Source organism: Opisthocomus hoazin, chromosome 21 (assembly GCF_030867145.1).
Source record: "Opisthocomus hoazin isolate bOpiHoa1 chromosome 21, bOpiHoa1.hap1, whole genome shotgun sequence".
NCBI classification, from domain to species: Eukaryota; Metazoa; Chordata; class Aves; order Opisthocomiformes; family Opisthocomidae; genus Opisthocomus; species Opisthocomus hoazin.
In genome coordinates this window covers 13,767,190-13,792,345 of record NC_134434.1, presented here as the reverse complement: position 1 = coordinate 13,792,345, position 25,156 = coordinate 13,767,190, and positions in this window count along the sequence as shown.

Below are 25,156 nucleotides of genomic sequence, written 5' to 3'. Positions count from 1 at the left end.
GCTTGCACAGAGGCACAGAGACTGGGGCTGCTTGCTTGTCTTGCCACCTCAAACTTCAAACGTAGCCTGGGAAAGTTGGTTTTCCTGCCAGCCTCCTTTCGCAGCCCTGCTCTTAAAATGCGAATGTCTGCAGGTAGCTGGCAGCCAGAAGGGGCTAGCCTGGAAATCTGTTGCTCAGCCTCATCTGCCCATGGCACTGTTCGCATAGAGGCACAGAGACTGGGGCTGCTTGCTTGTCTTGCTAGTTGAAAGTTCAAACGCATGCTGGGAATGGTGGTGAACCAGCCAGGATCCTTTCTCAGCCCTGCTCCGAAAGTGCGTACGTCTCAAGATAGCTGGCAGCCAGAAGGGGCTAGCCTGGAAAGCTGTTGCTCAGCCTCATCTGCCCATGGCACTGCTCGCACAGAGGCACAGAGACTGGGGCTGCTTGCTTATCTTGCCACCTCAAACTTCAAACGTAGCCTGAGAATGGTGGTGTCCCTGCCAGCCTCCTTTCGCAGCCCTGCTCTTAAAATGCGAACGTTTGCAGATAGATGCCAGCCAGAAGGGGCTAGCCTGGAAAGCTGTTGCTCAGCCTCATCTGCCCATGGCAGTGCTTGCACAGAGGCACAGAGACTGGGGCTGCTTGCTTATCTTGCCACCTCAAACTTCAAACGTAGCCTGAGAATGGTGGTTTCACTGCCAGGCTCCTTTCGCAGCCCTGCTCTTAAAATGCGAATGTCTGCAGATAGCTGGCAGCCAGAAGGGGCTAGCCTGGAAAGCTGTTGCTCAGCCTCATCTGCCCATGGCAGTGCTCGCACAGAGGCACAGAGACTGGGGCTGCTTGCTTGTCTTGCTAGTTGAAAGTTCAAACGCATGCTGGGAATGGTGGTGAACCAGCCAGGATCCTTTCTCAGCCCTGCTCCGAAAGTGCGTACGTCTCAAGATAGCTGGCAGCCAGAAGGGGCTAGCCTGGAAAGCAGTTGCTCAGCCTCATCTGCCCATGGCAGTGCTCGCACAGAGGCACAGAGACTGGGGCTGCTTGCTTGTCTTGCCACCTCAAACTTCAAACGTAGCCTGGGAATGTTGGTGTTCCTGCCAGGCTCCTTTCGCAGCCCTGCTCTTAAAATGCGAATGTCTGCAGATAGCTGGCAGGCAGAAGGGGCTAGCCTGGAAAGCTGTTGCTCAGCCTCATCTGCCCATGGCACTGTTCGCATAGAGGCACAGAGAATGGGGCTTCTTGCTTATCTTGCCAATTGAAACTTCAAACGATTGTGGGGAATGTGGGTTGTCCCTGCCAGGCTCCTTTCGCAGCCCTGCTCTGAAATTCTGAATGTCTGCAGATAGCTGGCAGGCAGAAGGGGCTAGCCTGGAAAGCTGTTGCTCATCCTCATCTGCCCATGGCAGTGCTCGCACAGAGGCACAGAGACTGGGGCTGCTTGCTTGTCTTGCTAGTTGAAACTTCAAACGCATGCTGGGAGTGGTGCTGAACCAGCCAGGATCCTTTCTCAGCCCTGCTCCGAAAGTGCGTACGTCTCAAGATAGCTGGCAGCCAGAAGGGGCTAGCCTGGAAAGCTGTTGCTCAGCCTCATCTGCCCATGGCAGTGCTCGCACAGAGGCACAGAGACTGGGGCTGCTTGCTTCTCTTGCCACCTTAAACTTCAAACGTAGCCTGGGAAAGTTGGTTTTCCTGCCAGGCTCCTTTCGCAGCCCTGCTCTTAAAATGCGAATGTCTGCAGGTAGCTGGCAGCCAGAAGGGGCTAGCCTGGAAATCTGTTGCTCAGCCTCATCTGCCCATGGCACTGTTCGCATAGAGGCACAGAGACTGGGGCTGCTTGCTTGTCTTGCCACCTCAAACTTCAAACGTAGCCTGGGAACGGTGGTGTCCCTGCCAGCCTCCTTTTGCAGCCCTGCTCCAAAAGTGCGAACGTCTGCAGATAGCTGGCAGGCAGAAGGGGCTAGCCTGGAAAGCTGTTGCTCAGCCTCATCTGCCCATGGCAGTGCTTGCACAGAGGCACAGAGAATGGGGCTTCTTGCTTATCTTGCCAATTGAAACTTCAAACGCTTGTGGGGAATGTGGGTTGTCCCTGCCAGGCTCCTTTCGCAGCCCTGCTCCGAAATTCTGAATGTCTGAGATAGCTGGCAGGCAGAAGGGGCTAGCCTGGAAAGCTGTTGCTCATCCTCATCTGCCCATGGCAGTGCTCGCACAGAGGCACAGAGACTGGGGCTGCTTGCTTGTCTTGCTAGTTGAAACTTCAAACGCATGCTGGGAATGGTGGTGAACCAGCCAGGATCCTTTCTCAGCCCTGCTCCGAAAGTGCGTACGTCTCAAGATAGCTGGCAGCCAGAAGGGGCTAGCCTGGAAAGCTGTTGCTCAGCCTCATCTGCCCATGGCACTGCTCGCACAGAGGAACAGAGACTGGGGCTGTTTGCTTCTCTTGCCACCTTAAACTTCAAACGTAGCCTGGGAATGGTTGTGTCCCAGCCAGGCTCCTTTCCCAGCCCTGCTCCAAAAGTGCGAACGTCTGCAGATAGCTGGCAGGCAGAAGGGGCTAGCCTGGAAAGCTGTTGCTCAGCCTCATCTGCCCATGGCACTGCTCGCACAGAGGCACAGAGACTGGGGCTGCTTGCTTGTCTTGCCACCTCAAATTTCAAAAGTATCAAGAGAATGGTGGTGTACCTGCCAGGCTCCTTTGTCAGCCCTGCTCTGAAAGTGAGAATGTCTGCAGATAGCTGGCAGCCAGAAGGTGCTAGCCTGCAAAGCTGTTGCTCAGCCTCATCTGCCCATGGCAGTGTTCGCATAGAGGCACAGAGAATAGGGCTTCTTGCTTATCTTACCAATTGAAACTTCAAACGCTTGTGGGGAATGTGGGTTGTCCCTGCCAGGCTCCTTTCGCAGCCCTGCTCCGAAATTCTGAATGTCTGCAGATAGCTGGCAGGCAGAAGAGGCTAGCCTGGAAAGCTGTTGCTCATCCTCATCTGCCCATGGCAGTGCTCGCACAGAGGCACAGAGACTGGGGCTGCTTGCTTGTCTTGCTAGTTGAAACTTCAAACGCATGCTGGGAATGGTGGTGAACCAGCCAGCCTCCTTTCGCAGCCCTGCTCTTAAAATGCGAACGTTTGCAGATAGCTGGCAGCCAGAAGAGACTAGCCTGGAAAGCTGTTGCTCAGCCTCATCTGCCCATGGCACTGCTCGCACAGAGGCACAGAGAATGGGGCTGCTTGCTTGTCTTGCCACCTCAAACTTCAAAAGTAACCTGGGAACGGTGGTGTCCCTGCCAGCCTCCTTTCGCAGCCCTGCTCTTAAAATGCGAACGTTTGCAGATAGCTGGCATCCAGAAGGGGCTAGCCTGGAAAGCTGTTGCTCAGCCTCATCTGCCCATGGCAGTGCTTGCACAGAGGCACAGAGACTGGGGCTGCTTGCTTGTCTTGCCACCTCAAACTTCAAACGTAGCCTGAGAATGGTGGTTTCACTGCCAGGCTCCTTTCGCAGCCCTGCTCTTAAAATGCGAATGTCTGCAGATAGCTGGCAGCCAGAAGGGGCTAGCCTGGAAAGCTGTTGCTCAGCCTCATCTGCCCATGGCACTGTTCGCATAGAGGCACAGAGAATGGGGCTTCTTGCTTTTCTTACCAATTGAAACTTCAAACGCTTGTGGGGAATGTGGGTTGTCCCTGCCAGGCTCCTTTCGCAGCCCTGCTCCGAAATTCTGAATGTCTGCAGATAGCTGGCAGGCAGAAGGGGCTAGCCTGGAAAGCTGTTGCTCATCCTCATCTGCCCATGGCAGTGCTCGCACAGAGGCACAGAGACTGGGGCTGCTTGCTTGTCTTGCTAGTTGAAACTTCAAACGCATGCTGGGAATGGTGGTGAACCAGCCAGGATCCTTTCTCAGCCCTGCTCCGAAAGTGCGTACGTCTCAAGATAGCTGGCAGCCAGAAGGGGCTAGCCTGGAAAGCTGTTGCTCAGCCTCATCTGCCCATGGCACTGCTTGCACAGAGGCACAGAGACTGGGGCTGCTTGCTTGTCTTGCCACCTCAAACTTCAAACGTAGCCTGGGAAAGTTGGTTTTCCTGTCAGGCTCCTTTCGCAGCCCTGCTCTTAAAATGCGAATGTCTGCAGGTAGCTGGCAGCCAGAAGGGGCTAGCCTGGAAATCTGTTGCTCAGCCTCATCTGCCCATGGCACTGTTCGCATAGAGGCACAGAGACTGGGGCTGCTTGCTTGTCTTGCTAGTTGAAACTTCAAACGCATGCTGGGAATGGTGGTGAACCAGCCAGGATCCTTTCTCAGCCCTGCTCCGAAAGTGCGTACGTCTCAAGATAGCTGGCAGCCAGAAGGGGCTAGCCTGGAAAGCTGTTGCTCAGCCTCATCTGCCCATGGCACTGCTCGCACAGAGGCACAGAGACTGGGGCTGCTTGCTTGTCTTGCCACCTCAAACTTCAAACGTAGCCTGGGAATGTTGGTGTTCCTGCCAGGCTCCTTTCGCAGCCCTGCTCTTAAAATGCGAATGTCTGCAGATAGCTGGCAGCCAGAAGGGGCTAGCCTGGAAAGCTGTTGCTCAGCCTCATCTGCCCATGGCACTGTTCGCATAGAGGCACAGAGAATGGGGCTTCTTGCTTATCTTGCCAATTGAAACTTCAAACGATTGTGGGGAATGTGGGTTGTCCCTGCCAGGCTCCTTTCGCAGCCCTACTCCGAAATTCTGAATGTCTGCAGATAGCTGGCAGGCAGAAGGGGCTAGCCTGGAAAGCTGTTGCTCATCCTCATCTGCCCATGGCAGTGCTCGCACAGAGGCACAGAGACTGGGGCTGCTTGCTTGTCTTGCTAGTTGAAACTTCAAACGCATGCTGGGAGTGGTGGTGAACCAGCCAGGATCCTTTCTCAGCCCTGCTCCGAAAGTGCGTACGTCTCAAGATAGCTGGCAGCCAGAAGGGGCTAGCCTGGAAAGCTGTTGCTCAGCCTCATCTGCCCATGGCAGTGCTCGCACAGAGGCACAGAGACTTGGGCTGCTTGCTTCTCTTGCCACCTTAAACTTCAAACGTAGCCTGGGAAAGTTGGTTTTCCTGCCAGGCTCCTTTCGCAGCCCTGCTCTTAAAATGCGAATGTCTGCAGGTAGCTGGCAGCCAGAAGGGGCTAGCCTGGAAATCTGTTGCTCAGCCTCATCTGCCCATGGCACTGTTCGCATAGAGGCACAGAGACTGGGGCTGCTTGCTTGTCTTGCTAGTTGAAAGTTCAAACGCATGCTGGGAATGGTGGTGAACCAGCCAGGATCCTTTCTCAGCCCTGCTCCGAAAGTGCGTACGTCTCAAGATAGCTGGCAGCCAGAAGGGGCTAGCCTGGAAAGCTGTTGCTCAGCCTCATCTGCCCATGGCACTGCTCGCACAGAGGCACAGAGACTGGGGCTGCTTGCTTATCTTGCCACCTCAAACTTCAAACGTAGCCTGAGAATGGTGGTTTCACTGCCAGGCTCCTTTCGCAGCCCTGCTCTTAAAATGCGAATGTCTGCAGATAGCTGGCAGCCAGAAGGGGCTAGCCTGGAAAGCTGTTGCTCAGCCTCATCTGCCCATGGCACTGTTCGCATAGAGGCACAGAGAATGGGGCTTCTTGCTTATCTTGCCAATTGAAACTTCAAACGATTGTGGGGAATGTGGGTTGTCCCTGCCAGGCTCCTTTCGCAGCCCTGCTCCGAAATTCTGATTGTCTGCAGATAGCTGGCAGGCAGAAGGGGCTAGCCTGGAAAGCTGTTGCTCATCCTCATCTGCCCATGGCAGTGCTCGCACAGAGGCACAGAGACTGGGGCTGCTTGCTTGTCTTGCTAGTTGAAACTTCAAACGCATGCTGGGAGTGGTGGTGAACCAGCCAGGATCCTTTCTCAGCCCTGCTCCGAAAGTGCGTACGTCTCAAGATAGCTGGCAGCCAGAAGGGGCTAGCCTGGAAAGCTGTTGCTCAGCCTCATCTGCCCATGGCAGCGCTCGCACAGAGGCACAGAGACTGGGGCTGCTTGCTTCTCTTGACACCTTAAACTTCAAACGTAGCCTGGGAATGGTTGTGTCCCAGCCAGGCTCCTTTCCCAGCCCTGCTCCAAAAGTGCGAACGTCTGCAGATAGCTGGCAGGCAGAAGGGGCTAGCCTGGAAAGCTGTTGCTCAGCCTCATCTGCCCATGGCACTGCTCGCACAGAGGCACAGAGACTGGGGCTGCTTGCTTCTCTTGCCACCTTAATCTTCAAACGTAGACTGGGAATGGTTGTGTCCCAGCCAGGCTCCTTTCCCAGCCCTGCTCCAAAAGTGCGAACGTCTGCAGATAGCTGGCAGGCAGAAGGGGCTAGCCTGGAAAGATTTTGCTCAGCCTCATCTGCCCATGGCACTGCTCGCACAGAGGCACAGAGACTGGGGCTGCTTGCTTGTCTGCCACCTCAAATTTCAAAAGTATCAAGAGAATGGTGGTGTCCCTGTCAGGCTCCTTTGGCAGCCATGCTCTGAAAGTGAGAATGTCTGCAGATAGCTGGCAGCCAGAAGGTGCTAGCCTGCAAAGCTGTTGCTCAGCCTCATCTGCCCATGGCACTGCTGGCACAGAAGCACAGAGACTGGGGCTGCTTGCTTATCTTGCCACCTCAAACTTCAAACGTAGCCTGGGAAAGTTGGTTTTCCTGCCAGGCTCCTTTCGCAGCCCTGGTCTTAAAATGCGAATGTCTGCAGGTAGCTGGCAGACAGAAGGGGCTAGCCTGGAAATCTGTTGCTCAGCCTCATCTGCCCATGGCACTGTTCACATAGAGGCACAGAAAACGTGGCTGCTTGCCTGTCTTGCCACCTCAAACTTCAAAAGTATCAAGAGAATGGTGGTGTCCCTGCCAGGCTACTTTCGTAGTCCTGCTCTGAAAGTGAGAATGTCTGCAGATAGCTGGCATCCAGAAGGGGCTAGCCTGGAAATCTGTTGCTCAGCCTCATCTGCCCATGGCACTGCTCGCACAGAGGCACAGAGAATGGGGCTGCTTGCTTGTCTTGCCACCTCAAACTTCAAAAGTAACCTGGGAACGGTGGTGTCCCTGCCAGCCTCCTTTTGCAGCCCTGCTCTTAAAATGCGAACGTTTGCAGATAGCTGCCAGCCAGAAGGGGCTAGCCTGGAAAGCTGTTGCTCAGCCTCATCTGCCCATGGCAGTGCTTGCACAGAGGCACAGAGAATGGGGCTTCTTGCTTATCTTGCCAATTGAAACTTCAAACGCTTGTGGGGAATGTGGGTTGTCCCTGCCAGGCTCCTTTCGCAGCCCTGCTCCGAAATTCTGAATGTCTGAGATAGCTGGCAGGCAGAAGGGGCTAGCCTGGAAATCTGTTGCTCATCCTCATCTGCCCATGGCAGTGCTCGCACAGAGGCACAGAGACTGGGGCTGCTTGCTTGTCTTGCTAGTTGAAACTTCAAACGCATGCTGGGAATGGTGGTGAACCAGCCAGGATCCTTTCTCAGCCCTGCTCCGAAAGTGCGTACGTCTCAAGATAGCTGGCAGCCAGAAGGGGCTAGCCTGGAAAGCTGTTGCTCAGCCTCATCTGCCCAGGGCACTGCTCGCACAGACGCACAGAGACTGGGGCTGCTTGCTTGTCTTGCCACCTCAAATTTCAAAAGTATCAAGAGAATGGTGGTGTACCTGCCAGGCTCCTTTGGCAGCCCTGCTCTGAAAGTGAGAATGTCTGCAGATAGCTTGCAGCCAGAAGGTGCTAGCCTGCAAAGCTGTTGCTCAGCCTCATCTGCCCATGGCACTGTTCACATAGAGGCACAGAAAACGTGGCTGCTTGCCTGTCTTGCCACCTCAAACTTCAAAAGTAGACTGAGAATGGTGGTGTCCCTGCCAGGCTACTTTCGTAGTCCTGCTCTGAAAGTGAGAATGTCTGCAGATAGCTGGCATCCAGAAGGGGCTAGCCTGGAAATCTGTTGCTCAGCCTCATCTGCCCATGGCACTGCTCGCACAGAGGCACAGAGAATGGGGCTGCTTGCTTGTCTTGCCACCTCAAACTTCAAAAGTAACCTGGGAACGGTGGTGTCCCTGCCAGCCTCCTTTTGCAGCCCTGCTCTTAAAATGCGAACGTTTGCAGATAGCTGCCAGCCAGAAGGGGCTAGCCTGGAAAGCTGTTGCTCAGCCTCATCTGCCCATGGCAGTGCTTGCACAGAGGCACAGAGAATGGGGCTTCTTGCTTATCTTGCCAATTGAAACTTCAAACGCTTGTGGGGAATGTGGGTTGTCCCTGCCAGGCTCCTTTCGCAGCCCTGCTCCGAAATTCTGAATGTCTGAGATAGCTGGCAGGCAGAAGGGGCTAGCCTGGAAAGCTGTTGCTCATCCTCATCTGCCCATGGCAGTGCTCGCACAGAGGCACAGAGACTGGGGCTGCTTGCTTGTCTTGCTAGTTGAAACTTCAAACGCATGCTGGGAATGGTGGTGAACCAGCCAGGATCCTTTCTCAGCCCTGCTCCGAAAGTGCGTACGTCTCAAGATAGCTGGCAGCCAGAAGGGGCTAGCCTGGAAAGCTGTTGCTCAGCCTCATCTGCCCATGGCACTGCTCGCACAGAGGCACAGAGACTGGGGCTGCTTGCTTATCTTGCCACCTCAAATTTCAAAAGTATCAAGAGAATGGTGGTGTACGTGCCAGGCTCCTTTGGCAGCCCTGCTCTGAAAGTGAGAATGTCTGCAGATAGCTTGCAGCCAGAAGGTGCTAGCCTGCAAAGCTGTTGCTCAGCCTCATCTGCCCATGGCAGTGTTCGCATAGAGGCACAGAGAATAGGGCTTCTTGCTTATCTTACCAATTGAAACTTCAAACGCTTGTGGGGAATGTGGGTTGTCCCTGCCAGGCTCCTTTCGCAGCCCTGCTCCGAAATTCTGAATGTCTGCAGATAGCTGGCAGGCAGAAGAGGCTAGCCTGGAAAGCTGTTGCTCATCCTCATCTGCCCATGGCAGTGCTCGCACAGAGGCACAGAGACTGGGGCTGCTTGCTTGTCTTGCTAGTTGAAACTTCAAACGCATGCTGGGAATGGTGGTGAACCAGCCAGCCTCCTTTCGCAGCCCTGCTCTTAAAATGCGAACGTTTGCAGATAGTTGGCAGCCAGAAGAGACTAGCCTGGAAAGCTGTTGCTCAGACTCATCTGCCCATGGCACTGCTCGCACAGAGGCACAGAGAATGGGGCTGCTTGCTTGTCTTGCCACCTCAAACTTCAAAAGTAACCTGGGAACGGTGGTGTCCCTGCCAGGCTCCTTTCGCAGACCTGCTCTAAAATGTGAACGTTTGCAGATAGCTGGCAGCCAGAAGGGGCTAGCCTGGAAAGCTGTTGCTCAGCCTCATCTGCCCATGGCAGTGCTCGCACAGAGGCACAGAGACTGGGGCTGCTTGCTTGTCTTGCTAGTTGAAAGTTCAAACGCATGCTGGGAATGGTGGTGAACCAGCCAGGATCCTTTCTCAGCCCTGCTCCGAAAGTGCGTACGTCTCAAGATAGCTGGCAGCCAGAAGGGGCTAGCCTGGAAAGCTGTTGCTCAGCCTCATCTGCCCATGGCACTGCTCGCACAGAGGCACAGAGACTGGGGCTGCTTGCTTGTCTTGCCACCTCAAGTTTCAAAAGTATCAAGAGAATGGTGGTGTCCCAGCCAGGCTCCTTTGGCAGCCATGCTCTGAAAGTGAGAATGTCTGCAAATAGCTGGCAGCCAGAAGGTGCTAGCCTGCAAAGCTGTTGCTCAGCCTCATCTGCCCATGGCACTGCTGGCACAGAAGCACAGAGACTGGGGCTGCTTGCTTATCTTGCCACTTGAAACTTCAAACGTACCCTTAGAATGGAGGTGTCCCTGCCAGGCTCCTTTCGCAGTCCTGCTCTTAAAATGCGAACGTCTGCAGATAGCTGGGAGGCAGAAGAGTCTAGCCTGGAAAGCTGTTGCTCAGCCTCATCTGCCCATGGCACTGCTCGCACAGAGGCCCAGAGACTGGAGCTGCTTGCTTGTCTTGCCACCTCAAACTTCAAACGTAGCCTGGGAAAGTTGGTTTTCCTGCCAGGCTCCTTTCGCAGCCCTGCTCTTAAAATGCGAATGTCTGCAGGTAGCTGGCAGCCAGAAGGGGCTAGCCTGGAAATCTGTTTCTCAGTCTCATCTGCCCATGGCACTATTCGCATAGAGGCACAGAGAACGTGGCTGCTTGCTTGTCTTGCCACCTCAAACTTCAAAAGTAGACTGAGAATGGTGGTGTCCCTGCCAGGCTACTTTCGTAGTCCTGCTCTGAAAGTGAGAATGTCTGCAGATAGCTGGCATCCAGAAGGGGCTAGCCTGGAAATCTGTTGCTCAGCCTCATCTGCCCATGGCACTGTTCGCATAGAGGCACAGAGAATGGGGCTGCCTGCTTGTCTTGCCACCTCAAACTTCATACGTAGCCTGGTAATGGTGGTGTTCCTGCCAGGCTCCTTTCGCAGCCCTGCTCTTAAAATGCAAACGTCTGCAGATAGCTGGCAGCCAGAAGGGGCTAGCCTGGAAAGCTGTTGCTCAGACTCATCTGCCCATGGCACTGCTCGCACAGAGGCACAGAGACTGGGGCTGCTTGCTTGGCTTGCCACCTCAAACTTCAAACGTAGCCTGAGAATGGTGGTGTCCCTGCCAGGCTCCTTTCGAAGTCCTGCTCTGAAAGTGAGAATTTCTTGCAGATAGCTGGCAGGCAGAAGGGGCTAGCCTGGAAAGCTGTTGCTCAGCCTCATCTGCCCATGGCACTGCTCGCACAGAGGCACAGAGAATGGGGCTTCTTGCTTATCTTGCCAATCGAAACTTCAAACGCTTGTGGGGAATGTGGGTTGTCCCTGCCAGGCTCCTTTCGCAGCCCTGCTCCGAAATTCTGAAAGTCTGCAGATAGCTGGCAGGCAGAAGGGGCTAGCCTGGAAAGCTGTTGCTCAGCCTCATCTGCCCATGGCACTGTTCGCATAGAGGCACAGAGAACGTGGCTGCTTGCTTGTCTTGCCACCTCAAACTTCAAAAGTAGACTGAGAATGGTGGTGTCCCTGCCAGGCTACTTTCGTAGTCCTGCTCTGAAAGTGAGAATGTCTGCAGATAGCTGGCATCCAGAAGGGGCTAGCCTGGAAATCTGTTGCTCAGCCTCATCTGCCCATGGCACTGTTCGCATAGAGGCACAGAGAATGGGGCTGCCTGCTTGTCTTGCCACCTCAGACTTCATACGTAGCCTGGTAATGGTGGTGTTCCTGCCAGGCTCCTTTCGCAGCCCTGCTCTTAAAATGCAAACGTCTGCAGATAGCTGGCAGCCAGAAGGGGCTAGCCTGGAAAGCTGTTGCTCAGACTCATCTGCCCATGGCACTGCTCGCACAGAGGCACAGAGACTGGGGCTGCTTGCTTGGCTTGCCACCTCAAACTTCAAACGTAGCCTGAGAATGGTGGTGTCCCTGCCAGGCTCCTTTCGTAGTCCTGCTCTGAAAGTGAGAATTTCTTGCAGATAGCTGGCAGCCAGAAGGGGCTAGCCTGGAAAGCTGTTGCTCAGCCTCATCTGCCCATGGCACTGCTCGCACAGAGGCACAGAGAATGAGGCTGCTTGTTTGTCTTGCCACCTCAAACTTCAAAAGTAATCTGGGAACGGTGGTGTCCCTGCCAGCCTCCTTTCGCAGCCCTGCTCTTAAAATGCGAACGTTTGCAGATAGCTGGCAGCCAGAAGGGGCTAGCCTGGAAAGCTGTTGCTCAGCCTCATCTGCCCATGGCAGTGCTCGCACAGAGGCACAGAGACTGGGGCTGCTTGCTTGTCTTGCTAGTTGAAAGTTCAAACGCATGCTGGGAATGGTGGTGAACCAGCCAGGATCCTTTCTCAGCCCTGCTCCGAAAGTGCGTACGTCTCAAGATAGCTGGCAGCCAGAAGGGGCTAGCCTGGAAAGCTGTTGCTCAGCCTCATCTGCCCATGGCACTGCTCGCACAGAGGCACAGAGACAGGGGCTGCTTGCTTGTCTTGCCACCTCAAATTTCAAAAGTATCAAGAGAATGGTGGTGTCCCAGCCAGGCTCCTTTGGCAGCCATGCTCTGAAAGTGAGAATGTCTGCAGATAGCTGGCAGCCAGAAGGTGCTAGCCTGCAAAGCTGTTGCTCAGCCTCATCTGCCCATGGCACTGCTGGCACAGAAGCACAGAGACTGGGGCTGCTTGCTTATCTTGCCACTTGAAACTTCAAACGTACCCTTAGAATGGAGGTGTCCCTGCCAGGCTCCTTTCGCAGTCCTGCTCTTAAAATGCGAACGGCTGCAGATAGCTGGGAGGCAGAAGAGTCTAGCCTGGAAAGCTGTTGCTCAGCCTCATCTGCCCATGGCACTGCTCGCACAGAGGCCCAGAGACTGGGGCTGCTTGCTTGTCTTGCCACCTCAAACTTCAAACGCATGCTGGGAAAGTTGGTGTCCCAGCCAGGCTCCTTTCGCAGCCGTGCTCCGAAAGTGCGAACGTTGGCAGATAGCTGGCAGCCAGAAGGGGCTAGCCTGGAAAGCTGTTGCTCAGCCTCATCTGCCCATGGCACTGCTTGCACAGAGGCACAGAGACTGGGGCTGCTTGCTTGTCTTGCCACCTCAAACTTCAAACGTAGCCTGGGAAAGTTGGTTTTCCTGCCAGGCTCCTTTCGCAGCCCTGCTCTTAAAATGCGAATGTCTGCAGGTAGCTGGCAGCCAGAAGGGGCTAGCCTGGAAATCTGTTTCTCAGTCTCATCTGCCCATGGCACTGTTCGCATAGAGGCACAGAGAACGTGGCTGCTTGCCTGTCTTGCCACCTCAAACTTCAAAAGTAGACTGAGAATGGTGGTGTCCCTGCCAGGCTAGTTTCGTAGTCCTGCTCTGAAAGTGAGAATGTCTGCAGATAGCTGGCATCCAGAAGGGGCTAGCCTGGAAATCTGTTGCTCAGCCTCATCTGCCCATGGCACTGTTCGCATAGAGGCACAGAGAATGGGGCTGCCTGCTTGTCTTGCCCCCTCAAACTTCATACGTAGCCTGGTAATGGTGGTGTTCCTGCCAGGCTCCTTTCGCAGCCCTGCTCTTAAAATGCGAACGTCTGCAGATAGCTGGCAGCCAGAAGGGGCTAGCCTGGAAAGCTGTTGCTCAGCCTCATCTGCCCATGGCACTGCTTGCACAGAGGCACAGAGACTGGGGCTGCTTGCTTGTCTTGCCACCTCAAACTTCAAACGTAGACTGGGAAAGTTGGTTTTCCTGCCAGGCTCCTTTCGTAGTCCTGCTCTGAAAGTGAGAATGTCTGCAGATAGCTGGCATCCAGAAGGGGCTAGCCTGGAAATCTGTTGCTCAGCCTCATCTGCCCATGGCACTATTCGCATAGAGGCACAGAGAACGTGGCTGCTTGCTTGTCTTGCCACCTCAAACTTCAAAAGTAGACTGAGAATGGTGGTGTCCCTGCCAGGCTACTTTCGTAGTCCTGCTCTGAAAGTGAGAATGTCTGCAGATAGCTGGCATCCAGAAGGGGCTAGCCTGGAAATCTGTTGCTCAGCCTCATCTGCCCATGGCACTGTTCGCATAGAGGCACAGAGAATGGGGCTGCCTGCTTGTCTTGCCACCTCAAACTTCATACGTAGCCTGGTAATGGTGGTGTTCCTGCCAGGCTCCTTTCGCAGCCCTGCTCTTAAAATGCAAACGTCTGCAGATAGCTGGCAGCCAGAAGGGGCTAGCCTGGAAAGCTGTTGCTCAGACTCATCTGCCCATGGCACTGCTCGCACAGAGGCACAGAGACTGGGGCTGCTTGCTTGGCTTGCCACCTCAAACTTCAAACGTAGCCTGAGAATGGTGGTGTCCCTGCCAGGCTCCTTTCGAAGTCCTGCTCTGAAAGTGAGAATTTCTTGCAGATAGCTGGCAGGCAGAAGGGGCTAGCCTGGAAAACTGTTGCTCAGCCTCATCTGCCCATGGCACTGCTCGCACAGAGGCACAGAGAATGGGGCTTCTTGCTTATCTTGCCAATCGAAACTTCAAACGCTTGTGGGGAATGTGGGTTGTCCCTGCCAGGCTCCTTTCGCAGCCCTGCTCCGAAATTCTGAAAGTCTGCAGATAGCTGGCAGGAAGAAGGGGCTAGCCTGGAAAGCTGTTGCTCAGCCTCATCTGCCCATGGCACTGTTCGCATAGAGGCACAGAGAATGGGGCTGCTTGCTTGTCTTGCCACCTCAAACTTCAAAAGTAGACTGAGAATGGTGGTGTCCCTGCCAGGCTACTTTCGTAGTCCTGCTCTGAAAGTGAGAATGTCTGCAGATAGCTGGCATCCAGAAGGGGCTAGCCTGGAAATCTGTTGCTCAGCCTCATCTGCCCATGGCACTGTTCGCATAGAGGCACAGAGAATGGGGCTGCCTGCTTGTCTTGCCACCTCAGACTTCATACGTAGCCTGGTAATGGCGGTGTTCCTGCCAGGCTCCTTTCGCAGCCCTGCTCTTAAAATGCAAACGTCTGCAGATAGCTGGCAGCCAGAAGGGGCTAGCCTGGAAAGCTGTTGCTCAGACTCATCTGCCCATGGCACTGCTCGCACAGAGGCACAGAGACTGGGGCTGCTTGCTTGGCTTGCCACCTCAAACTTCAAACGTAGCCTGAGAATGGTGGTGTCCCTGCCAGGCTCCTTTCGTAGTCCTGCTCTGAAAGTGAGAATTTCTTGCAGATAGCTGGCAGCCAGAAGGGGCTAGCCTGGAAAGCTGTTGCTCAGCCTCATCTGCCCATGGCACTGCTCGCACAGAGGCACAGAGAATGAGGCTGCTTGCATGTCTTGCCACCTCAAACTTCAAAAGTAATCTGGGAACGGTGGTGTCCCTGCCAGGCTCCTTTCGCAGCCCTGCTCTTAAAATGCGAACGTCTGCAGGTAGCTGGCAGCCAGAAGGGGCTAGCCTGGAAAGCTGTTGCTCAGCCTCATCTGCCCATGGCACTGTTCGCATAGAGGCACAGAGAATGGGGCTTCTTGCTTATCTTGCCAATCGAAACTTCAAACGCTTGTGGGGAATGTGGGTTGTCCCTGCCAGGCTCCTTTCGCAGCCCTGCTCCGAAATTCTGAAAGTCTGCAGATAGCTGGCAGGCAGAAGGGGCTAGCCTGGAAAGCTGTTGCTCATCCTCATCTGCCCATGGCAGTGCTCGCACAGAGGCACAGAGACTGGGGCTTCTTGCTTCTCTTGGCACCTTAAACTTCAAACGTAGCCTGGGAATGGTTGTGTCCCTGCCAGGATCCTTTCCCAGGCCTGCTCCAAAAGTGCGAAGGTCTGCAGATAGCTGGCAGGCAGAAGGGGCTAGCCTGGAAAGCTGTTGCTCAGCCTCATCTGCCCATGGCACTGCTCGCACAGAGGCACAGAGACTGGGGCTGCTTGCTTGTCTTGCCACCTCAAATTTCAAAAGTATCAAGAGAATGGTGGTGTCCCTGCCAGGCTCCTTTCGCAGCCCTGCTCTGAAAGTGAGAATGTCTGCAGATAGCTGGCATCCAGAAGGGGCTAGCCTGGAAATCTGTTGCTCAGCCTCATCTGCCCATGGCACTGTTCGCATAGAGGCACAGAGAATGGGGCTGCCTGCTTGTCTTGCCACCTCAAACTTCATACGTAGCCTGGTAATGGTGGTGTTCCTGCCAGGCTCCTTTCGCAGCCCTGCTCTTAAAATGCAAACGTCTGCAGATAGCTGGCAGGCAGAAGGGGCTAGCCTGGAAATCTGTTGCTCAGACTCATCTGCCCATGGCACTGCTCGCACAGAGGCACAGAGACTGGGGCTGCTTGCTTGTCTTGCCACCTCAAACTTCAAACGTAGCCTGAGAATGGTGGTGTCCCTGCCAGGCTCCTTTCGCAGCCCTGCTCCGAAATTCTGAAAGTCTGCAGATAGCTGGCAGGCAGAAGGGGCTAGCCTGGAAAGCTGTTGCTCATCCTCATCTGCCCATGGCAGTGCTCGCACAGAGGCACAGAGACTGGGGCTGCTTTCTTGTCTTGCTAGTTGAAACTTCAAACGCATGCTGGGAATGGTGGTGAACCAGCCAGGATCCTTTCTCAGCCCTGCTCCGAAAGTGCGTACGTCTCAAGATAGCTGGCAGCCAGAAGGGGCTAGCCTGGAAAGCTGTTGCTCAGACTCATCTGCCCATGGCACTGCTCGCACAGAAGCACAGAGACTGGGGCTTCTTGCTTCTCTTGCCACCTTAAACTTCAAACGTAGCCTGGGAATGGTTGTGTCCCTGCCAGGCTCCTTTCCCAGCCCTGCTCCAAAAGTGCGAACGTCTGCAGATAGCTGGCAGGCAGAAGGGGCTAGCCTGGAAAGCTGTTGCTCAGCCTCATCTGCCCATGGCACTGCTCGCACAGAGGCACAGAGACTGGGGCTGCTTGCTTGTCTTGCCACCTCAAATTTCAAAAGTATCAAGAGAATGGTGGTGTCCCTGCCAGGCTCCTTTCGCAGCCCTGCTCTGAAAGTGAGAATGTCTGCAGATAGCTGGCATCCAGAAGGGGCTAGCCTGGAAAGCTGTTGCTCAGCCTCATCTGCCCATGGCACTGTTCGTATAGAGGCACAGAGAATGGGGCTGCCTGCTTGTCTTGCCACCTCAAACTTCATACGTAGCCTGGTAATGGTGGTGTTCCTGCCAGGCTCCTTTCGCAGCCCTGCTCTTAAAATGCAAACGTCTGCAGATAGCTGGCAGCCAGAAGGGGCTAGCCTGGAAAGCTGTTGCTCAGACTTATCTGCCCATGGCACTGCTCGCACAGAGGCACAGAGACTGGGGCTGCTTGCTTGTCTTGCCACCTCAAACTTCAAACGTAGCCTGAGAATGGTGGTGTCCCTGCCAGGCTCCTTTCGTAGTCCTGCTCTGAAAGTGAGAATATCTTGCAGATAGCTGGCAGCCAGAACGGGCTAGCCTGGAAAGCTGTTGCTCAGCCTCATCTGCCCATGGCACTGCTCGCACAGAGGCACAGAGACTGGGGCTGCTTGCTTGTCTTGCCACCTCAAATTTCAAAAGTATCAAGAGAATGGTGGTGTCCCTGCCAGGCTCCTTTCGCAGCCCTGCTCTGAAAGTGAGAATGTCTGCAGATAGCTGGCATCCAGAAGGGGCTAGCCTGGAAATCTGTTGCTCAGCCTCATCTGCCCATGGCACTGTTCGCATAGAGGCACAGAGAATGGGGCTGCCTGCTTGTCTTGCCACCTCAAACTTCATACGTAGCCTGGTAATGGTGGTGTTCCTGCCAGGCTCCTTTCGCAGCCCTGCTCTTAAAATGCAAACGTCTGCAGATAGCTGGCAGCCAGAAGGGGCTAGCCTGGAAATCTGTTGCTCAGACTCATCTGCCCATGGCACTGCTCGCACAGAGGCACAGAGACTGGGGCTGCTTGCTTGTCTTGCCACCTCAAACTTCAAACGTAGCCTGAGAATGGTGGTGTCCCTGCCAGGCTCCTTTCGCAGCCCTGCTCCGAAATTCTGAAAGTCTGCAGATAGCTGGCAGGCAGAAGGGGCTAGACTGGAAAGCTGTTGCTCATCCTCATCTGCCCATGGCAGTGCTCGCACAGAGGCACAGAGACTGGGGCTGCTTGCTTGTCTTGCTAGTTGAAACTTCAAACGCATGCTGGGAATGGTGGTGAACCAGCCAGGATCCTTTCTCAGCCCTGCTCCGAAAGTGCGTACGTCTCAAGATAGCTGGCAGCCAGAAGGGGCTAGCCTGGAAAGCTGTTGCTCATCCTCATCTGCCCATGGCACTGCTCGCACAGAGGCACAGAGACTGGGGCTTCTTGCTTCTCTTGCCACCTTAAACTTCAAACGTAGCCTGGGAATGGTTGTGTCCCTGCCAGGCTCCTTTCCCAGCCCTGCTCCAAAAGTGCGAACGTCTGCAGATAGCTGGCAGGCAGAAGGGGCTAGCCTGGAAAGCTGTTGCTCAGCCTCATCTGCCCATGGCACTGCTCGCACAGAGGCACAGAGACTGGGGCTGCTTGCTTGTCTTGCCACCTCAAATTTCAAAAGTATGAAGAGAATGGTGGTGTCCCTGCCAGGCTCCTTTGGCAGCCCTGCTCTGAAAGTGAGAATGTCTGCAGATAGCTGGCATCCAGAAGGGGCTAGCCTGGAAATCTGTTGCTCAGCCTCATCTGCCCATGGCACTGTTCGTATAGAGGCACAGAGACTGGGGCTGCCTGCTTGTCTTGCCACCTCAAACTTCATACGTAGCCTGGTAATGGTGGTGTCCCTGCCAGGCTCCTTTCGCAGCCCTGCTCTTAAAATGCAAACGTCTGCAGATAGCTGGCAGCCAGAAGGGGCTAGCCTGGAAAGCTGTTGCTCAGACTCATCTGCCCATGGCACTGCTCGCACAGAGGCACAGAGACTGGGGCTGCTTGCTTGTCTTGCCACCTCAAACTTCAAACGTAGCCTGAGAATGGTGGTGTCCCTGCCAGGCTCCTTTCGTAGTCCTGCTCTGAAAGTGAGAATATCTTGCAGATAGCTGGCAGGCAGAAGGGGCTAGCCTGGAAAGCTGTTGCTCAGCCTCATCTGCCCATGGCACTGCTCGCACAGAGGCACAGAGACTGGGGCTGCTTGCTTGTCTTGCCACCTCAAATTTCAAAAGTATCAAGAGAATGGTGGTGTCCCTGCCAGGCTCCTTTCGCAGCCCTGCTCTGAAAGTGAGAATGTCTGCAGATAGCTGGCATCCAGAAGGGGCTAGCCTGGAAATCTGTTGCTCAGCCTCATCTGCCCATGGCACTGTTCGCATAGAGGCACAGAGAATGGGGCTGCCTGCTTGTCTTGCCACCTCAAACTTCATACGTAGCCTGGTAATGGTGGTGTTCCTGCCAGGCTCCTTTCGCAGCCCTGCTCTTAAAATGCAAACGTCTGCAGATAGCTGGCAGGCAGAAGGGGCTAGCCTGGAAATCTGTTGCTCAGACTCATCTGCCCATGGCACTGCTCGCACAGAGGCACAGAGACTGGGGCTGCTTGCTTGTCTTGCCACCTCAAACTTCAAACGTAGCCTGAGAATGGTGGTGTCCCTGCCAGGCTCCTTTCGCAGCCCTGCTCCGAAATTCTGAAAGTCTGCAGATAGCTGGCAGGCAGAAGGGGCTAGCCTGGAAAGCTGTTGCTCATCCTCATCTGCCCATGGCAGTGCTCGCACAGAGGCACAGAGACTGGGGCTGCTTTCTTGTCTTGCTAGTTGAAACTTCAAACGCATGCTGGGAATGGTGGTGAACCAGCCAGGATCCTTTCTCAGCCCTGCTCCGAAAGTGCGTACGTCTCAAGATAGCTGGCAGCCAGAAGGGGCTAGCCTGGAAAGCTGTTGCTCATCCTCATCTGCCCATGGCACTGCTCGCACAGAGGCACAGAGACTGGGGCTTCTTGCTTCTCTTGCCACCTTAAACTTCAAACGTAGCCTGGGAATGGTTGTGTCCCTGCCAGGCTCCTTTCCCAGCCCTGCTCCAAAAGTGCGAACGTCTGCAGATAGCTGGCAGGCAGAAGGGGCTAGCCTGGAAAGCTGTTGCTCAGCCTCATCTGCCCATGGCACTGCTCGCACAGAGGCACAGAGACTGGGGCTGCTTGCTTGTCTTGCCACCTCAAATTTCAAAAGTATCAAGAGAATGGTGGTGTCCCTGCCAGGCTCCTTTCGCAGCCCTGCTCTGAAAGTGAGAATGTCTGCAGATAGCTGGCATCCAGAAGGGGCTAGCCTGGAAATCTGTTGCTCAGCCTCATCTGCCCATGGCACTGTTCGTATAGAGGCACAGAGAATGGGGCTGCCTGCTTGTCTTGCCACCTCAAACTTCATACGTAGCCTGGTAATGGTGGTGTTCCTGCCAGGCTCCTTTCGCAGCCCTGCTCTTAAAATGCAAACGTCTGCAGATAGCTGGCAGCCAGAAGGGGCTAGCCTGGAAAGCTCTTGCTCAGACTCATCTGCCCATGGCACTGCTCGCACAGAGGCACAGAGACTGGGGCTGCTTGCTTGTCTTGCCACCTCAAACTTCAAACGTAGCCTGAGAATGGTGGTGTCCCTGCCAGGCTCCTTTCGTAGTCCTGCTCTGAAAGTGAGAATATCTTGCAGATAGCTGGCAGCCAGAACGGGCTAGCCTGGAAAGCTGTTGCTCAGCCTCATCTGCCCATGGCAGTGCTTGCACAGAGGCACAGAGACTGGGGCTGCTTGCTTGTCTTGCCACCTCAAATTTCAAAAGTATCAAGAGAATGGTGGTGTCCCTGCCAGGCTCCTTTCGCAGCCCTGCTCTGAATGTGAGAATATCTGCAGATAGCTTGCAGCCAGAAGAGGCTAGCCTGCAAAGCTGTTGCTCAGCCTCATCTGCCCATGGCACTGTTCGCACAGAGGCACAGAGAACGTGGCTGCTTGCTTGTCTTGCCACCTCAAAATTCAAAAGTAGACTGAGAATGGTGGTGTCCCTGCCAGGCTCTTTTCGCAGTCCTGCTCTTAAAATGCGAACGTCTGCAGGTAGCTAGCAGCCAGAAGGGGCTAGCCTGGAAAACTGTTGCTCAGCCTCATCTGCCCATGGCACTGTTCGCATAGAGGCACAGAGAACGTGGCTGCTTGCTTGTCTTGCCACCTCAAACTTCAAACGTTGCCTGGGAATGGTGGTGTCCCTGCTAGGCTTATTTCGCAGCCCTGCTCCGAAAGTGCGAACGTCTGCAGATAGCTGGCAGGCAGAAGGGGCTAGCCTGGAAAGCTGTTGCTCAGCCTCATCTGCCCATGGCACTGTTCGCATAGAGGCACAGAGAATGGGGCTGCCTGCTTGTCTTGCCACCTCAAACTTCATACGTAGCCTGGTAATGGTGGTGTTCCTGCCAGGCTCCTTTCGCAGCCCTGCTCTTAAAATGCAAACGTCTGCAGATAGCTGGCAGCCAGAAGGGGCTAGCCTGGAAATCTGTTGCTCAGACTCATCTGCCCATGGCACTGCTCGCACAGAGGCACAGAGACTGGGGCTGCTTGCTTGTCTTGCCACCTCAAACTTCAAACGTAGCCTGAGAATGGTGGTGTCCCTGCCAGGCTCCTTTCGCAGCCCTGCTCCGAAATTCTGAAAGTCTGCAGATAGCTGGCAGGCAGAAGGGGCTAGCCTGGAAAGCTGTTGCTCATCCTCATCTGCCCATGGCAGTGCTCGCACAGAGGCACAGAGACTGGGGCTGCTTTCTTGTCTTGCTAGTTGAAACTTCAAACGCATGCTGGGAATGGTGGTGAACCAGCCAGGATCCTTTCTCAGCCCTGCTCCGAAAGTGCGTACGTCTCAAGATAGCTGGCAGCCAGAAGGGGCTAGCCTGGAAAGCTGTTGCTCATCCTCATCTGCCCATGGCACTGCTCGCACAGAGGCACAGAGACTGGGGCTTCTTGCTTCTCTTGCCACCTTAAACTTCAAACGTAGCCTGGGAATGGTTGTGTCCCTGCCAGGCTCCTTTCCCAGCCCTGCTCCAAAAGTGCGAACGTCTGCAGATAGCTGGCAGGCAGAAGGGGCTAGCCTGGAAAGCTGTTGCTCAGCCTCATCTGCCCATGGCACTGCTCGCACAGAGGCACAGAGACTGGGGCTGCTTGCTTGTCTTGCCACCTCAAATTTCAAAAGTATGAAGAGAATGGTGGTGTCCCTGCCAGGCTCCTTTGGCAGCCCTGCTCTGAAAGTGACCATGTCTGCAGATAGCTGGCATCCAGAAGGGGCTAGCCTGGAAATCTGTTGCTCAGCCTCATCTGCCCATGGCACTGTTCGTATAGAGGCACAGAGACTGGGGCTGCCTGCTTGTCTTGCCACCTCAAACTTCATACGTAGCCTGGTAATGGTGGTGTTCCTGCCAGGCTCCTTTCGCAGCCCTGCTCTTAAAATGCAAACGTCTGCAGATAGCTGGCAGCCAGAAGGGGCTAGCCTGGAAAGCTGTTGCTCAGACTCATCTGCCCATGGCACTGCTCGCACAGAGGCACAGAGACTGGGGCTGCTTGCTTGTCTTGCCACCTCAAACTTCAAACGTAGCCTGAGAATGGTGGTGTCCCTGCCAGGCTCCTTTCGTAGTCCTGCTCTGAAAGTGAGAATATCTTGCAGATAGCTGGCAGGCAGAAGGGGCTAGCCTGGAAAGCTGTTGCTCAGCCTCATCTGCCCATGGCACTGCTCGCACAGAGGCACAGAGACTGGGGCTGCTTGCTTGTCTTGCCACCTCAAATTTCAAAAGTATCAAGAGAATGGTGGTGTCCCTGCCAGGCTCCTTTCGCAGCCCTGCTCTGAAAGTGAGAATGTCTGCAGATAGCTGGCATCCAGAAGGGGCTAGCCTGGAAATCTGTTGCTCAGCCTCATCTGCCCATGGCACTGTTCGCATAGAGGCACAGAGAATGGGGCTGCCTGCTTGTCTTGCCACCTCAAACTTCATACGTAGCCTGGTAATGGTGGTGTTCCTGCCAGGCTCCTTTCGCAGCCCTGCTCTTAAAATGCAAACGTCTGCAGATAGCTGGCAGGCAGAAGGGGCTAGCCTGGAAATCTGTTGCTCAGACTCATCTGCCCATGGCACTGCTCGCACAGAGGCACAGAGACTGGGGCTGCTTGCTTGTCTTGCCACCTCAAACTTCAAACGTAGCCTGAGAATGGTGGTGTCCCTGCCAGGCTCCTTTCGCAGCCCTGCTCCGAAATTCTGAAAGTCTGCAGATAGCTGGCAGGCAGAAGGGGCTAGCCTGGAAAGCTGTTGCTCATCCTCATCTGCCCATGGCAGTGCTCGCACAGAGGCACAGAGACTGGGGCTGCTTTCTTGTCTTGCTAGTTGAAACTTCAAACGCATGCTGGGAATGGTGGTGAACCAGCCAGGATCCTTTCTCAGCCCTGCTCCGAAAGTGCGTACGTCTCAAGATAGCTGGCAGCCAGAAGGGGCTAGCCTGGAAAGCTGTTGCTCATCCTCATCTGCCCATGGCACTGCTCGCACAGAGGCACAGAGACTGGGGCTTCTTGCTTCTCTTGCCACCTTAAACTTCAAACGTAGCCTGGGAATGGTTGTGTCCCTGCCAGGCTCCTTTCCCAGCCCTGCTCCAAAAGTGCGAACGTCTGCAGATAGCTGGCAGGCAGAAGGGGCTAGCCTGGAAAGCTGTTGCTCAGCCTCATCTGCCCATGGCACTGCTCGCACAGAGGCACAGAGACTGGGGCTGCTTGCTTGTCTTGCCACCTCAAATTTCAAAAGTATCAAGAGAATGGTGGTGTCCCTGCCAGGCTCCTTTCGCAGCCCTGCTCTGAAAGTGAGAATGTCTGCAGATAGCTGGCATCCAGAAGGGGCTAGCCTGGAAATCTGTTGCTCAGCCTCATCTGCCCATGGCACTGTTCGTATAGAGGCACAGAGAATGGGGCTGCCTGCTTGTCTTGCCACCTCAAACTTCATACGTAGCCTGGTAATGGTGGTGTTCCTGCCAGGCTCCTTTCGCAGCCCTGCTCTTAAAATGCAAACGTCTGCAGATAGCTGGCAGCCAGAAGGGGCTAGCCTGGAAAGCTCTTGCTCAGACTCATCTGCCCATGGCACTGCTCGCACAGAGGCACAGAGACTGGGGCTGCTTGCTTGTCTTGCCACCTCAAACTTCAAACGTAGCCTGAGAATGGTGGTGTCCCTGCCAGGCTCCTTTCGTAGTCCTGCTCTGAAAGTGAGAATATCTTGCAGATAGCTGGCAGCCAGAACGGGCTAGCCTGGAAAGCTGTTGCTCAGCCTCATCTGCCCATGGCACTGCTCGCACAGAGGCACAGAGACTGGGGCTGCTTGCTTGTCTTGCCACCTCAAATTTCAAAAGTATCAAGAGAATGGTGGTGTCCCTGCCAGGCTCCTTTCGCAGCCCTGCTCTGAATGTGAGAATATCTGCAGATAGCTTGCAGCCAGAAGAGGCTAGCCTGCAAAGCTGTTGCTCAGCCTCATCTGCCCATGGCACTGTTCGCACAGAGGCACAGAGAACGTGGCTGCTTGCTTGTCTTGCCACCTCAAAATTCAAAAGTAGACTGAGAATGGTGGTGTCCCTGCCAGGCTCTTTTCGCAGTCCTGCTCTTAAAATGCGAACGTCTGCAGGTAGCTGGCAGCCAGAAGGGGCTAGCCTGGAAAACTGTTGCTCAGCCTCATCTGCCCATGGCACTGTTCGCATAGAGGCACAGAGAACGTGGCTGCTTGCTTGTCTTGCCACCTCAAACTTCAAACGTTGCCTGGGAATGGTGGTGTCCCTGCTAGGCTTATTTCGCAGCCCTGCTCCGAAAGTGCGAACGTCTGCAGATAGCTGGCAGGCAGAAGGGGCTAGCCTGGAAAGCTGTTGCTCAGCCTCATCTGCCCATGGCACTGTTCGCATAGAGGCACAGAGAATGGGGCTTCTTGCTTATCTTGCCAATTGAAACTTCAAACGCCTGTGGGAAATGTGGGTTGTCCCTGCCAGGCTCCTTTCGCAGCCCTGCTCCGAAATTCTGAATGTCTGCAGATAGCTGGCAGGCAGAAGGTGCTAGCCTGGAAAGCTGTTGCTCATCCTCATCTGCCCATGGCAGTGCTCGCACAGAGGCACAGAGACTGGGGCTGCTTTCTTCTCTTGCCACCTTAAACTTCAAACGTAGCCTGGGAATGGTTGTGTCCCAGCCAGGCTCCTTTCCCAGCCCTGCTCCAAAAGTGCGAACGTCTGCAGATAGCTGGCAGGCAGAAGGGGCTAGCCTGGAAAGCTGTTGCTCAGCCTCATCTGCCCATGGCACTGCTCGCACAGAGGCACAGAGACTGGGGCTGCTTGCTTGTCTTGCCACCTCAAATTTCAAAAGTATCAAGAGAATGGTGGTGTCCCTGCCAGGCTCCTTTCGCAGCCCTGCTCTGAAAGTGAGAATGTCTGCAGATAGCTGGCAGGCAGAAGGTGCTAGCCTGCAAAGCTGTTGCTCAGCCTCATCTGCCCATGGCACTTCTGGCACAGAGGAACAGAGACTGGGGCTGCTTGCTTATCTTGCCACTTGAAACTTCAAACGTACCCTTAGAATGGAGGTGTCCCTGCCAGGCTCCTTTCGCAGTCCTGCTCTTAAAATGCGAACGTCTGCGGATAGCTGGCAGGCAGAAGAGTCTAGCCTGGAAAGCTGTTGCTCAGCCTCATCTGCCCATGGCACTGCTCACACAGAGGCCCAGAGACTGGAGCTGCTTGCTTGTCTTGCCACCTCAAACTTCAAAAGTAATCTGGGAACGGTGGTGTCCCTGCCAGGCTCCTTTCGCAGTTCTGCTCTTAAAATGCGAACGTCTGCAGGTAGCTGGCAGCCAGAAGAGTCTAGCCTGGAAAGCTGTTGCTCAGCCTCATCTGCCCA